General features: G+C 41.3%; 2 non-coding genes and 1 pseudogene across 2 annotated transcripts; 1 reads left to right on the forward strand and 2 right to left on the reverse strand.

The window, feature by feature from the left end:
* Nucleotides 1–4630: 4630 nt before the first annotated feature.
* On the reverse strand, nt 4631–4702 carry trnap-ugg (transfer RNA proline (anticodon UGG)). Its single transcript has one exon. It is a non-coding gene; the product is annotated as a tRNA-Pro (tRNA).
* Nucleotides 4703–5658: 956 nt separating this feature from the next.
* Nucleotides 5659–5730, reverse strand: trnaq-cug (transfer RNA glutamine (anticodon CUG)). Its single transcript has one exon. It is a non-coding gene; the product is annotated as a tRNA-Gln (tRNA).
* A 3955-nt stretch (nt 5731–9685) lies between these two features.
* Nucleotides 9686–9804, forward strand: LOC130421571 (5S ribosomal RNA; annotated as a pseudogene).
* Nucleotides 9805–16532: the final 6728 nt, after the last annotated feature.

The raw sequence follows: 16532 nt of genomic DNA on the forward strand, positions 1-16532 counted from the left end.
GCTGCGACACTGGCTTCATGACGAGACGTGACTGCGCTGCAGATCACGAGTTGGAAGCTCGGGCCCTTGCGGGGCGGTCGCGCTGCGACACTGGCTTCGTGACGAGATGTGACTGCACTGCAGATCACGAGATGGAAGCTCGGGTCCTTGCGGGCGGTTGCTGCTGAGATACTTGCGGGACGGTTGCTGCGATGAGGCTAATTTGAGATGATGAGACCAACGTTGTGACATGGAGGATCTGGTTGCCTCGTGAGAGATTCATGTGGCAGTGCTGACGTCCGAAATGAGTACCGGCTCAGCAGAGCTTCCAATGTGAGATATTCCCTGCGAAGGTGTTCCTGAATGATGAGTCTGGATGAACAAACTGTACACTTTGAGCCAGTATGTAATGAGGTGTTACGTCCTTCTTGGGAGTCGTGTGTCAACGTGGCCGGGGTTGGACTGACAGCCAAGACTATCTGCCGATATGGGAAAGGAGGGTTTGATGGGCTTTCCTGATGAGCGACAAGTCTGTCCGAATGTAGGTTCTAAAAGCCTCCGATGACCACCGGCCTAGGGTTTGGATCTGTGGCTGAGATAGGCCCTTTTGGAGGGCTGTGGTGGCTGCGCCTATGCGGAAGGAGTGACCGGAAAAGTTTTCTGCTGGGATTCCTGATTGGAGCAGGACGGCTTTGAGGTGCTTCTGGAACCAGAATCGTGAAGCCGGGCGATTATGTTCGTCGATAAAGAGGGGATCCGATAAGGTTGCTGTCCGGGGTTGCCTGTAGCGAAGATAGGCTAGGAGGGTTCCATACGGCTGAATCGGTGACTGGAGGTTAAATACATATATGAAATGGCCTCTCCTGGTCTGGTCAGTCTTACTTTGCTTAATCGAGTAAGAAATTGTCTCTGAATCCAGCACTTGAAGGTCATACACTGTGGGGTGGACTGCGGGGTCAAATTTGGATGTGGTTGAGAACTCTGAGCATCGTAGAAAACCGAAGAACGCCAATGTGAACATGGCGTCGAGTGTGCGCGCAACATGCTTTGAGTGGTATCCTTTTCGGAGGGTGGAGATACATTTGGTGAGAATCTCCAGGGTGATGGGTCTCCTAACATCTTGACGGGCGGGTTGGGATCTTCGAATGCCCTGGATAACCATTGATGTTTGAGAGCTTGCTATGGCCGGCGACGTAGAGTTGAAAATCAGTTTGTGGAAGAACTGGAGTCCGCTTAGGTATCCTCTGATGGAGCTGGCCTGAAGGCTATTGGCAGTGTTGAGAAATGAGATGAAGGAGGTGATGGTGAGGAGTGAAAAATCCGGGTAGGAAATGCTGAAAGTCCTGTGAAATGATTTGAAGCTTCTCCACGCCGTAAGGTATGATTGCAGGGTCCTTGGGGAAACTGCCTGAGTGATGGAATTGAGAGAGGCATCGAGAAGGTTGTACAGCGGGTGATTCACTGAAAGATCAACTCCGAATAAGGTGGAACAGGGGTAGACACGGGGTCCGCTTCGGGCGCTAGCAGCTTGAACTTCTGCCAAAATCTGCGCTCTGACTCCGCTGGAGACTTGTGGAGGTTCCCACGCAGCCGCATTAGGAGGCGCGGGCATCGCGATCGCTGTAGCCAGTGAGAATGCTGGGTGTGCCTGTTGAAGAGCGAGAGAGGAGGAAATGGCGGCCGCTTGCGCGTCGTGCGGAGGCATGCTCGCGCTTACGTTGGCAGTGGCGCCGAAGAAATGAGGTCCAGAGACCGGAACTCTTGACTCTAGCGGAGGCATCCTCATGCTAGAAACGGATTCCGGCGCCGCGGGCCAGGAGCCTGGGGCGGGAAAGGCGGATCTTACAGCGGCCACTTGTGTGTCTAGCGGAAGCGGGGTCGCGCTAGCAGCGGCAGCTGCACCGAAGAATTGTGCTCCTGAGACCAGTGCTTGTGTCGCTAGTGTAGGCAGCCTCGCGCCAGAGAAGTGTTGTTGAGCTGGTGCTCCTGAAGTTTTTTGGCCGGCCTTGCCAGGGGGACCCACTGCATTTGCTGTGATGTCGTGCGCGTAGAGCTGAGATGCCTCTGCCTGCCGGAGGTGCTTAACCGGGATGTCCGCGGCGTCCAACGCGACAAGTGCGCTACCTGGATTAGCTGGATGACTGCTGCGGCATCTCGAGTGATGGAGGCCATGCCGAGCCGCGGCGGAAGATTGCTCTTGCCTGGAATGGACGGGACCCCTAGCCGAGCCTGACTCATCGTTGGCAGCCATACGGTCCGACCTGCCATGCGGGGCGTCTGTCTGGGACGACACGTAGAGGGTGTAAAGCTCTAATTTTGACATCCGCCTGCTGAATGGGACTTCCGCGTTGGTGAGGGCCTTATGAAGACTCTGGACCGTCCATTTGCGGAATGTTGGCATCTTGGTGTTCGCGGAGGCGTAAGATGACGCCGGTGAATGGGGTGGAGATCGCGCTGGTGGAAGAGATGCCGAACTCTTACGCTTAGATGCGCGCCGCTCCGAGCGGCGTGGCTGGCGGCCCCGAGGCGAAGCTTGGGAATCGACCGAAGATTCTGACTCTGAACTGGAAAGCTGGGTTGCGCATGATGTCGCCGAAGGATCTTGAATAGCCGATACATTTTGAACTGCTTGAGTCTCAGACATCGTGAAGAAATGTTGACGATGTCTATCTGGCGAGAAGCATCAGGTAAGACTGCTTGTCTATTTGTAGTAGAGCTTGCTTGAGCTGATAGGGTAGGTGGTGTGATTGCTGATGTACCAGCCGAGATGGTAATGCGGAGATTGCCTGCTCAGCTGATGGGTATTTGCTGGTGATGGAACGGCGTGCTGATTATATGCTTAGGTTTCTCCCGAACTTTGTTAATAAAACATCATATAATGTAAAATACCTTTTCCGGGTCCAATGTTATTGTACGGAAGGCGCCGTAGATCTATATTTCTAAACTGTGAATCGAGGCATTTCAGTTAGGCTATATGCGAACTGAACCATCTTTACAACAAATTAATTATTCATTTTGAGTAACAAACTGAGGACAGATGTGTTTTCTTTGTCATTGCTGATGCATTCAAAATGTGAAACAGCAAGGCCACCGACCACATCATAGTCAAAGCCATTGGAGACGACACATGCCCCTGAGCGATCTGGCGGTAGCGGGCACCGTGCAAACTAAAGTGTTCTTATTACATTTTGTTATTCAAATGTTTCGATTATTTGTATGTTATGTAACTAACAATAAATGTTTCGTAGTACTTTTAGTCAGTTGTCTTATTTTGAGAAATATAATATTGAATGAACATAAATGATTTTATGCTAAAAATTAAGTTAAATTCAAGTCTGGAAAAAGACAAAACTTTTTATAGACGTCTTTCAACAACCCGAAAAAGACGTCTTCTCAAAGACCGGAAAAAGACGTCTTATCAACGACGCGAAAAAACACGTCGTTTCACCTTTCACTTTTCAACCACATTTCGACGTTGTTTGGACGTCTGGCACTGACATCTTTTCGACGACTTTTTGCTGGGTGGGATACTAGTGATAATTAGTAGTATTATAGAAATGGTAATAGTAAAATTATAGAAATACTCTCTCTCTGGTCTGCGTCTTTGTTCCCGCCATCACGTTTCCTCGTTAACATTCCCTGAGTGTCTTATTACCCACACCTGCCCCTTGTTAATAATCCGTTGTCTGTCTCCCTATAAAACATCCCTCGTTTCTTTGGTCCTGTGCTTGTTCGTTGAATGTACCCGTACTTACCCGTCTTTGGATGTACTGTGCTAGTTTGCGAGTGTCGTATTGTTTCCGTGTCGTGTGCTGTAACATTATTAAAACCTTACCCCGTGGATTTCCTTGTCCTGCCTGTTTGTAAGACGTTGTGTCTGTTTGTTTTTAGTTTAGTTTTTGACCCCTCGTGGGAAGTCTTTCATTTCTTGTTGTGATATATTATTTAGTCTTGTTTTTTGTCCACCCCCATCGTGGGCTTTTGGTTTGATCCCGTTTTGTTATTTAATAAACCTTTGTTAACTCCTTCATCACCAACTGCTGCCTGCGTTTGATTTCTCCCTTCCTGCTGTTTGTTAGAATTAGTATTTCAAGAACATTAGATAGAAACTACAATAAACTGAGAACCTCAAAAAATGTTAATCCGCTAGAGATATTTGATCATGACAAAGTTCATTGTATTAAACACTATTATACTCAAATAATACTATATAACACAGTCATACCTAATATATTTAGTAAAGGCTCTTGCCTTAATTACCCGCTGTGTAAGAGTACTCTATATTCTATATAGAGTATATATCAATAATATTATTCATATCCCGACAAAACTTACATTGAAATATCTTCTCTGTCATGCCGCCAAAAGTCAAACAGCCACAAATTCCTCCCCTTACATATCTGATTGGGGTTTCAGATAATATGCGGGAATTTGCTCAAATGATAGAGTGCTCGCTTGGCATTCAAGAGGTAGAGGGAATGACGGCCTTATTCTCCATATTAGAGGCAATGTCGAGAACCCGCGACCTTGGCGTTATTAGCACCATGCTCTAGCCAACTGAGCTAACCGGCCATGGGTCTCCTGCTTTCATGATATGGATTGCCATAGTGCCACCTTGAGTGTCCTCACAATACGAGGAACGCTTAAAGCAGGGCTCGTCCGGGATTTGAACCCGGGACCTTTCGCACCCAAAGCGAGAATCATGCCCCTAGACCAACGAGCCGAGCGGTGTGCAGCGATTGTGATTTCAAGGCGCTTTGGAAAAGCATTTTCCCCGTGTGCCCCGTTTCATTGAGCCAAAGCAATGTGCGTCTTTTTCAGATAACCCGCAGGAATTTGCTCAAATGATAGAGCGCTCGCTTGGCATTCGAGATGTAGAGGGAATGACGGCCTTATTCTCCATATTAGAGGCTTTTGGAGCTTCCTTCGTGCGACTTAGCCCTCCCTATGCTACCTGTCGAGGCTCACCACTGCAGAAAAAGGTCTTCGTGTTAATTCCTGTTCATATATTCAGTCACAAAAAGCCTTCAGTGCCCCTTGTCTCTCCTCGCTATGGCACCTGGACACAAATGACAAGAATCTCCCATATGGTGTGCGCATTGCTTTTACCCAGAGCAACGTAATGCAGGACATTTCACGATCAGAGACAATCAAGTTGTCACTTAAGATTCCACAAGTTTTTTTTGCTGTGTAACTTGCATTTTCAATAAACCAGTGTGGATATGTGAGGTGGTTCGTTTCCTTGCCCTTTTCTTGTAGTTTCTTGAAAAGGGTTATCCTCCAGTATTGTTGGGCAATTGTCAAAATAAGGCTAAGCATGAAAAATCACTCTCCCCAAATCTTCTCTTTATAGTACGTGTGTGTGTGCAATCACATTAACGTTTCAGAAATGGGCCATTTGTTATATTTATTTTCCGCTTTGCCTTGGTTATATTGATTTTTGGCTCATTGTGTACTGTTGGCCTGTTGTCGGTGTGAAAGCAGCAAATGCTACTTTAACTTGAGGTTTACTGAAACCTAGTTGTTAACCTACCAAGTACAACACTTTTCCTGCACGTAAACAGATGAAATTCACTTGTGTTTGCCTGACAGCTTAAACGTTTTCGGACAAAGGTCAAAGAGTGGGGCGGTAACAATCCCTGGCATGCCCCCCTCGAAAAAGTGTAGACTTCCAATTAGAGGTCTCACCGAGATTTGAACTCGGATCGCTGGATTCAGAGTCCAGAATGCTAACCATTACACCATGAAACCCAATGTGATGCAGGACATTTCACGATCAGAGACAATCAAGTTGTCACTTAAGATTCCACAAGTTTTTTTTTTGCTGTGTAACTTGCATTTTCAATAAACCAGTGTGGATATGTGAGGTGGTTCGTTTCCTTGCCCTTTTCTTGTAGTTTCTTGAAAAGGGTTATCCTCCATTACTGTTGGGCAATTGTCAAAATAAGGCTAAGCATGAAAAATCTCTCTCCCCAAATCTTCTCTTTATAGTACGTGTGTGTGTGCAATCACATTAACGTTTCAGAAATGGGCAATTTGTTATATTTATTTTCCGCTTTGCCTTGGTTGTATTGACTTTTGGCTAATTGTGTACCGTTGGCCTGTTGTCGGTGTGAAAGCAGCAAATGCTACTTTAACTTGAGGTCTACTGAAACCTAGTTGTTAACCTACCATTGTCTTACGTTATCATTACAAAGACCCTCCACCTTCTATGTGGTTCCTCGTTCCACAAGTACAACACTTTCCTGCACGTAAACAGATGAAATTCACCTGTTTTTGCCTGACAGCTTAAATGTTTTCGGACAAAGGTCAAAGAGTGGGGCGGTAACAATCCCTGGCATGCCCCCCTCGAAAAAGTGTAGACTTCCAATGAGAGGTCTCACCGATATATGAACTCGGATCGCTGGATTCAGAGTCCAGAGTGCTAACCATTACACCATGAAACCCAATGTGAAGCTGTTTTCGACATGCCAGACTCCGAAGAAAAGAGCGCACGGTCTTGTGAATGCAAGAGCTCCACTATAACTAGAGCAAAGCATTGGACAGAGGGACGCATGCCGAAACCCGGGATCGAACCAGGGACCTTTAGATCTTCAGTCTAACACTCTCGCGAAATGCTTTGACGGTGTCAAACTTGTAATTAACTCCTTGCAGGTCTTCCCAAAAAGACCATCAGACAGCTGCAGCTCATACAGAACGCTGCTGCCAGGATTCTGACCAGAACCAAAAAATCTGAGCATATCACTCCAATCCTCAGGTCCTTACACTGGTTACCAGTTACTTTTAGAATGTATTATTAATTGTCTATAAATCACTCAATTGTCTAGGACCAAAATACATCTCAGATATGCTCATTGAATATAAACCAAACAGACTTCTCAGATCATCAGGATCAAGTCAGTTAGAGATATGTCACAGACCAGGGTGGCCTCTTCACGTGTCTCACACCACCCCTATGGAGCATACCACCTTGAGGAGTTACCCAAAGACACCACGAGACCAGACAAGGTAGTCAGTATAAAACATTGTATTTTATTGAATTAAAATAGCCTAAACTAAAAAGCACAGGCTGATCTGACTCTCTTCTTCGTCAGGATGCGTAGGAAGTTCACACAGCGGTTCCTCTTCGGACAGCCAGGGGTAAGTAATGGGGCAGGCACTGGTAAGGAACTCACACAGCGGTTCCTCTTTGGACAGCCAGAGGTGAGAAATGGAGCAGACACTGATAAGGGGTTCACACAGCGGTTCCTCTTTGGACAGCCTGAGGTAAGTAATGGAGCAGACACTAAAAAGGGATTCACACAGTGATTCCTCTTCGGACAGCCAGAGGTGAGGAATGGAGCAGACACTGAAAAGTTGTTTGCACAGCCATTCCTCTTCGGACAGACTGAGGTAAGTAATGGGACAGACACTGAAAAGGAATTCACACAGCGATTCCTCTTCGGACAGCCAGAGGTGAGTAATGGAACAGCTCAGTAGCCTGGTAGCAAATGCCCGGGATCCTCTTCAGCATAAACGGCTCAATAGACAGATGATGCTTCCTCTTCGAGTCAGGGAGTCAAACAGCGATGCATGAATATTCAACAAATCCTCTTCAAGTCAGACAGGATGGAGCTGCGCTCCTGTACAGCATACACTCAACACACAGCAGTTAGTTAGTTTCAATTCGGCACTCAAGACCAACGAGTATGCCAACTGGGGACATGGGCAGACAAAAATGTATAATCCCACACCTGTGCATGCATCGATCACTTCAAATGGTCACACGTGTTCACTTCACACTAAGCACTGCAACTCACAACAACTCCCAGTGAATAAGGTCTCCACTCGCGTCCCAGCCGACTCCCTCCTCTCAATTGACGAAACTGTTCATCTAAACTGTGTGGGAAGTGTACAATGAACACACAACTGGCATTAGAGGCTTCAAACCAGATTTCAATAAACTCCGGGGTAGTTTCACCAACTGTTGTACATAGCGGGTACTGAAGGCATTAGGTTTCCTAATAAGAATTACAGATGACACTTAATTGCTTGACGAAGGAACGTAGATCCACTACCTCTCTCCCTCTTTTAGTATTATGTGACCGCTCTGTGTGACATCCCTGTCTGACCGCTCTGTGTGACATCCTCTCTCTACACAAACATGTCCTTTTTTAATGCCCCTCGCGAATACATGTCTCTCTTGCGGCTCAATCTCTGCTCGTTAAACCGCTGACGCTCATTTACCCCTTTACTAAGCCGATCGAAATCGCTCCCACAGGGAAACAACATTGGGCAAAAATAGTTCCGCTTCACGTCACCCCGTGACAGATAACAAGGGTTCAATCAAAACAGGGGGAGTCAGCGTTTAGCCATTACGCCAACACACTTGTTAAGCTGTGCATTCACAACCCATTCTTTTTATATATACACTCACATTTTTAATCAATTTTATTGCTGTTTTATTGTTTCTTAAAATCAAATTATTTGCATTTTAAAGCTTATTTCTTTCTGTCAATCATTTTATATAAAGCAGTTTGAATTGCCCTTGTGTATGAAATGTGCTATATAAATAAACTTGCCTTGCCTTACCTTGCCTAAATAAAGGTGTTTTTAAGAAACCTGTTTCTAACGAGTACTGAGTACAAAGAACTTACTGAGACTGACATATGGAATAACATGAAAGGGGAAATGATCGGGACGAAACACAGATACCTTGAATTTTTAATCAGACACAAGGCGATATTTTCTGATGTTTTACTAAACAAAATTGGGATGGAGCCAAGTGCAATTTGCAAAGTGTGTAAAGAAGAGGACAAGGTTTTTTTACATGTGTTTTTATACTGTAAGAAGCTGGAGGTTTTTAATGTGAAATGTAAATGTCTGTTTGAGAGGTTGAGAGGGGATTTTAAAGGGGATGAAATGGACTGGAACAAAATGGTGATGTTGGGTGAAGACCAGAAATGTGAAAACAAAAAAGTTATAAATGTATTAGTAATGCTGATGAAAAGTGCGATATGGGAAAGAAGAGTAGTTGCCAAGAATGAAAAGACTGTAATGGATGTAGGACTAATGTTCATAAGGAAGGTGGAAAACTACTTGAAATGTATGCACTGCTATGTTAAGTACCAAGATAAACTGAATATTTTTATGATGTTTTTACCAAAGACATGTGTAACTGGAAATTGCCTGCTGATAATGGATAATCTTAAATTATTTATTTTTATGGTCCAGAACTATAGAAGAATAAGAGAATAAGGATAACTATTCTCGATCAAGATATTATGGTGTATTTGATTTTAACCAGTAATCTACACCAGCATCCATTTAATCCAATAGACCACAAGGAAGATGCCATGTAATACGAAAAATTGATTTAAAAATGTCTGATTTTAAACTTAAGTATCTACAGTATAAAGAAGAATATTTTCATTGCAGATTTTATAGAGTTTTATAAAAAAAATGTGCAAGTTGCATGTTGTCTTATAGTTTTGTGTAACAAACTTTTTTGTACTATTGTGTGGTTTTGTGTCCATAAAAACAAATAAAAAAAAGTATGCCCGCTCTCGTCTGACCTCAGAAGGCAAGCAGGGTCGGGCCTGGTCAGTACTTGGATGGGAGACCGCCTGGGAATACTAGGCGCTGTAAGTTTTAGCTCTTTAGTTCTTTAACGCATGGTGCCTTTTGGCCGTTTATTTTATGAGGCGAGCTCGTGCAGTCAGTTTCCGCTTACGGCCACACCACCCTGAGCATGTCTGCACTCGTCTGATCTCTGTAGCCAAGCAGGGTCGGGCCTGGTCAGTATTTGGATTGGAGACAGCCTGGGAATACCAGGTGCTGTAAGCTTTAGCTCTTTAGTTCTTTAACGCATGGTGGCCTTTTTGCCGCTTATTTTATGAGGCGAGCTCGGGCAGTCAGTTTCCCTTACGGCCACACCCCCCTAAGGCACACTCTCATCTGATCTCAGAAGCCATGCAGGGTCGGGACTGGTGAGTAGTTGGTTGTGAAACAGCCTGGGAATACCAGGTGCTGTAAGCTTTCGTTATTTAAAGCATAGTGGCCTTTTGGCCGCTTTATTTATTCGACGAGCTCGGGCAGTCAGTTTCCACTTACGGCCACACCCCCTGAGCACGCCCGCTCTCGTCTGATCTCAAAAGCCAAGCAGGCTAGGGACTGGTCCGTACTTGGAAGGGAGACCGCATGGGGATACCAGGTGCTGTAAGCTTTTGCTCTTCAGTTCTATAACGCATGGTGGCCATTTGGCTGCTTATTTTAGGTGAGCTCGGCCAGTCAGTTTCCGCTTACAGACACACCACCCTGAGGCGCTATTGAGCAAAACAGGAAGTTAGTTGGCTAGTAGTTAGTAGTTTTTTTCATTGTTTGTTTAATTGTTTTTCTAAAAATCTAATTCAGTATTCTTTATTCTTTTTTTGTGTTTAAACCACCTAACAGCAGCGTAAGCTGTCTGGAAGGTGGTCTATTCTTTTGGGATTTAGTTATTTTTTGTACTTGTTTTCAAAATGGACGGACGTGTGGCAAACACTGCAAATGGATGGAGGAAGATCCAAAGGTAACAGCAATGGACCAGAATTACGACAACGAGCTGGAAAAGAACAGGCAGTTCGAGTAAGAAGGAATATTGAGAAGAGGAATTATTCGAAGGAGGCAACATTTATCATAAATGTGGACGGTGAGAAGGAAATTAAAGTGGAAGATATAATGAAATCAATAACGGAACTGATTGGAGATGGCATGACTTTGGCTTTGAGACCAAGGCAAAACAAAGAATGTGAACTGAGATTGAAAAATGAAGAAGTTTGTGATGAAATGCTTAACGGACAAATGATAAAAAGAAATACTTATGAAGTGAGAAAACTGCAATACAAAGAGTATGTTGTTTTCTTCATGCATTTGCCAGTTTACCTGGATGACACTAATCTTTCAGAGAAAGTTGGGGAGTTCTGCCCGTATCTAAAATCAAAAGAAGGATTTATCCTGGCACCGAAATTGAGGACGGTACAAGGTTTGCGAAGGTCAGGTTCCCTAAGGTGGTAGCCTCCCTGCCCTATAGCATGAACCTGGAGACAGCGGAGGGACCACAATATTTCAGGGTGATGCACAGCCATCAGGTGAAAACTTGTAGGTTGTGCATGAGCCCTGAACATTTGGTCAAGGATTGTCCAGACTTCAGGTGCTATAAGTTCGGAGAGAAGGGACACTTTGCGAGGGACTGCAATACTATCCAGTGCCTGGAATGCCAAGAGTTTTTAAACAAGTTTGAGTGTTTTATGGAGGAGGAGTTGGAAGGAGGTGTGCAAGAACAGGTGGAAGGTCAAATGCATAAGGAAACAACTTAAAAGAGGGAATAAACAATGAAGAACAAAATGCAGAAATATACAATGGAAAGGAGAAGGAAGCAACTATTGAAGAAGAAGGAAAAGTTGAAAATATGAACGAAATGAATGACGGACAATCGCAGGAATAAGACTCATCATGGACTCTAAATGAAATCTTAAGCAGTTTAAAAAACGTTATGGATAAAATGGGGAAAGAAGAACAAAGTGATTCAAACCAAAACAAACAAACTGGCTGCAATGAAGAGGAAAAGAGAGAGGAAATGGAAAACAACATAGACAAGAAAGGACAACCAAGAAGAAGACTTTTAAAGGTAACCCCAAATGTTGACATAACCAGAAAAAAAATTATGAAAAGAGGACTATTGAAATGTCTCAATAGATTTGATGTGTTAAAGAGCTTGGATGAGGAGAACTAAGATAATGGGTTTTAGATTTCTTAGTTTCTTCTGTCTTCAAATGGTTTTAAGTTGTGTGTGTTTTAATGCAAGAGGACTGCTGGACAAATTTGAAAAAGTCAAAGAAAGATTTAAGAGAGAAGATATCATTATACTACAGGAAACAAACTGCAGAGAAAATGTGATGAATGGTTTTATACAGAGAAGGGAAGGGGGGTTTTTTTACCATAAGGGAAATGGCAAATATGTGAGAGGTGTTGGTTTTTTAATGAAGATTGTGTATAAAGATGGAATGGGGAAATGTATGATGGTTGAAACCAATTATGAGGGTAAATAATTGATTTCTGTAAATGTACATTTACAAAAGAAAAGAAAAGAAAAAAGAAAACGTTTTTAACGTTTTAAGAAGTGTTTTAAAGAATTATAAGGAAATAATAATGGTGGGGGATTTCAATACTGTATTTTGTAAACAAGATTTGGCGGAAGGTATGGTTTTTAGATCTGATACAGGCAGACATGAATTACAAATTCTAATGGAAGATAACAATATGATAGACGTGTGGAGAGATAGGAATGAAAAGGAAAAAGTATTTTCAAGAAGACAAATAGTGAGAAATTTTGTATGTGAAACAAGAATTGATTTTATTTTATGTTCAAGAAATCTGGAAAGATTTATTGAAAACATTAACTATGACACTGATGAGGAAAAAATGCTGATCTTGCAGTTCAAAAATTGCTCAGACAAAGAAGGTCCAGGTGTCAAAGATTTTACTTTATTTGTTCAAGTCAAACAAAGTGAGATGTTTCCCAAAAGCATCTCAAAATCGGGTGTTTTCCAACCTCTAGTTATAGTGAAACTACTCAGAGGTGTTTCCTTTCGAAACCAATCAGGTAAATTCCCGCTATCTCTTATTTTTTATTATCCAACTGTCCTTGTCTGCCACCATTGTTTCTAGGCATCAAGGTTTGTGGTTTAATGGTGGAATTTCAACCTTGACTCAATTTTTTAAAATAAGAAATAAGTTGTGCATCATAAGTTTGTGTAACAAGGTTCAGGCTTGAGGAAGAAAGGAGGCGGAGTCGGCGTCGCTGGGAAAGCGTAAGAATCTTTTTATTTACTACAATACTTCCGGGTTGTAGACCCGCTCACTCAATAACACAATCTCTTTGGTTGTGACGAATCTTTCCTTTGGCTCGGACACTCCTAGACACCTTGTCTCTCTCGGTCCGTCGATGTGCGCTTTCCCAGCCTGGTTTCTCTCTCTCCTCTCTTCTCCTTTGTCGTGCCTTAAATGCGTCTCCTCGCCAATTACTAGAACAAGAAGCAGGTGATTTCACTCTAGCGTTGATCTGCTTACTCACCGTCATACTCCCGACACGCCCCTCTGCCGCAGACCGCGCTAGACCACGCCCCCCTTTCCACAGTTTGACTTAATCGGGTCAGGCCTTTAACACATCACTGGATTTTGCTATAATGTATCATAAGTTTGACTTAATCGGGTCAGGCCTTTAACACATCTCTGGATTTTCTATTGCTGAAAATGATTAAAATGTTTTATGAAAGCAATTACTGCATTAAGTTCATATATATTCAAACAATCTTGATTCTAATACTCATCTAAGCTAATATGATTTCTGATGTACTAACACAACTATGTTACAAACATTCCTATGAATACTTCTTCATAACCGGGGTGAATAACAATCCCCATATTATACAGGATATTGATCAAAATTATACACAATAACACCAGCCTAAGCGATCTTTCATTTTTATTTTTCAAAGTAAATAGGGATAAATTGCAAAGAGGGCCAGGGATATGGATTTTAAATACTGAAATATTAAAGAGAGAAGGTTATGTTTTAGAGATTAAAGAAATTATAGAAAAGGAAAAGGCAAGCAGAATATATAAAGAGGATAAAAGAATGTGGTGGGAGAATGTAAAGTATTTAATAAAACAGTTTTCATTAAAGTATTGTAGTTTAATAAGGATATGCGAAAGATACAAAGAAAAAGAAATGAAGGGAACTTTGGAAAAGGAACTGAATAAAAAATAGAAAGATATACAAAAAATAAATGAATTGGAGGAAAAGCTGAAAGAAATAGAGAAAAAATTATGAGGGAGCAAGATTAAGAAGCAAAGCAAAATACATGGTGGAAGGAGAAAAATGCACAACATTTTTCTTTGATTTGGAAAAGAAGAAAGGTAAAGCTGAAATAATAAAAGAGATAAGGAACAGAAATGGGGAAATTGTAGAAGGGAATGAAAAGTTTTAAAAGTAATACAATCTTTTTATGAAGATCTTTTTAGGGCAAGAGGAGAGGAAGGAAAAGCAAAAGGGGAACTGTTGAAGTTAATAAAAACAAAAGTTAGTGAGGAAGACAAAAAAGAATGTGATGGGAAAATCAGGGAAGATGAAATCGAAAGAGCAATAGATGAGCTAAATACAAAGAAAAGTCCGGGAATAGATGGTTTGGGAAGTGAGTTTTATAAATGTTTTAAAGATGTTTTAATACAAATCTTAAAGAAGGTCTTTGAAGAGATTTTTGAAAAAGAAGAAATCAATGAAAGAATGAGGATAGGACTGATGAAACTGATACAAAAAGAAAGGTGAAAAGGTAAATCTTAAACATTATAGGCCAATAACGATGCTTAACACAGATTTTAAGATTTTAGCAAAAGTTTTAGCAAATAGGTTAAGGGGAATAATGCCAAGTATAATCAAAACAAATCAAGCTTACGCAATAAAAGGAAGAGACATAGCAGACATAACAATGAGAATAAGAGACAGAATATGGTACATGAGGCGGCAAAATAAAGATGGATATGTTATTAGTATAGATTTTGAAAAGGCGTCTGACAGGGTTGATTATGGGTATTTATTTGAGGTTTTACAGAGTTTTGGATTTGGGTAAAATTTTATTAAATGGATTAAGGTTTTATACAAAAGAGTTTTAACAAGGATAAAATTTAATGTTTTTTTAAAAAGACTCTTTTAAAATTACAAGATCTATAAGGCAAGGATGCCCACTTTAAATTTGAAAGGAAAAGTTTTAAATTTGAATGTTTTAATGGTTTCTAAACTATGGTACGTTTTATATTTGTTGGAGATGCCCCTATGGACAGAAAAGAGGTTGAAGAAATGTTTTCTCATCTTTTTATGGGAGGGGAATTCATCGAGGATTGTGTATAATACAATTTTAGGAACGGTAGAGCAAGGATGTTTGGGGCTAATGGATGTCGAACAGAGAAAAAAGTGCTTGAGAGCTAAAAAAAGTCAAGAAATATCTACAAGAACACACCGAAAGGAAATGAAAGAAAACAATGAAGTATTTTTTAAACAAGTGTGGGAATTTTAAAATCGGAGATGGGATTTTATGGATGAAAACGAAAAGTTGGATGATTTAAGGATTACCTGGATTTTATAGAGAAATTTTAAGTGGTTGGGGAAAGTTTTTATCAAAAATTCAAACCACCCCTCGAGGGAGAGAAAACATTTTTAATCAACCTCTGTTCTTAAATGGCAACATTTTAAAAGAAGAGAAAGAAATATATTTTAAGAAATGGTTGGAAGTGTGAATAACAAGGGTGAGAGATGCTTCGTATGAAATTTAAGAGGGGTTTTTACCAGTACAATGTGTTATAGATGCAATGGAGGAGGCAAAAGAAGAGTACAGCAAACAAGAAATAATAAACAAGTATGAAATAATTAAAAGTGCTATACCCAAAGAATGGATTGAAAGAATAGAGAGTATGGAAAAAGAACCACAAGAAAAAGGGATTTATGTGAAGAAAGGGGGGAAACTGTTTGATTTTAAGACATACACAATCAAAATGCTTTACTGTGGGTTTCGATATGACGTTTTTAAGGAACCAATTGTAAACAAGTACTGGGTACAAAAATTTACAGATTTAAAAGAAGATAGCTGTTAGATATTATTTTCCCAGTAGATAAGTAAGCCCACATAAATGAATGAATAAGTGTAGCCTATGTGTGGTTTTAAGGCTTACAGAGTGGATAGCTGCTAGAAGAGTGAACAGCTGGCTAAAAGTGGAGGTAGAGGATTTATTTAAAGCTAAACATTCTTTGTCTGACATGCTATTTTAGCTATACCTTATTTGGAATAACCAGTGTCTTATGGCACACTATATAAAGATGTTTCTTCCACATAGTTCTATACCTTATTTGGTATAACAGGTGTCATATTGTGCAGTATATAAGGATTTGTCTTCCCTGAAATAAATGACTTCAAAAGCTGGATGCCTTTGTGTCTAGTTCTTGTGCTCCCAGATCTGCAGAAGAATTCTCTCACAACATCCAACCTATTTCTGATTTGATTTTAAGTGTAATCCGAAACACAGAAAGAAACTTAGTGTTCGAAAGGAACCTGAAGTTTAACAATAGCATATGGAGAAACATGAGCGGAAGATGTCTGGAAACAAAATTGGAATGTTTAGAGTATTTTATAAGACACAGAGTTGTTTTTACTTAAGTTATATTAAACAAAATTGGAATGGAGCAGAAAGCAATGTGTAAAGTCTGCCAAGAACGGGAAGAATACATCTTACACTTGTTTCTGCATTGTAAAAAGTTGGAAGCATTTTTAAGAAAATGTAAAAGTGTGATCAGAGATGTAATTGGGAACTTTGATGAAAATGCAATAGAATGGCGAAGAGTTGTGATGTTTGGATGGGGAAAAAAGAGTCGAAACCAAAGGTTTATAAACTTTTGAGTAATTATAATGAAAAGTGCAATATGGGAAAGAATAAATGTGGCTAAAAAAGAAAAGACGTGTTGGATGTTTGGAATGTTTTTAAAA

Source organism: Triplophysa dalaica, chromosome 5 (genome assembly GCF_015846415.1).
Source record: "Triplophysa dalaica isolate WHDGS20190420 chromosome 5, ASM1584641v1, whole genome shotgun sequence".
NCBI classification, from domain to species: domain Eukaryota; kingdom Metazoa; phylum Chordata; class Actinopteri; order Cypriniformes; family Nemacheilidae; genus Triplophysa; species Triplophysa dalaica.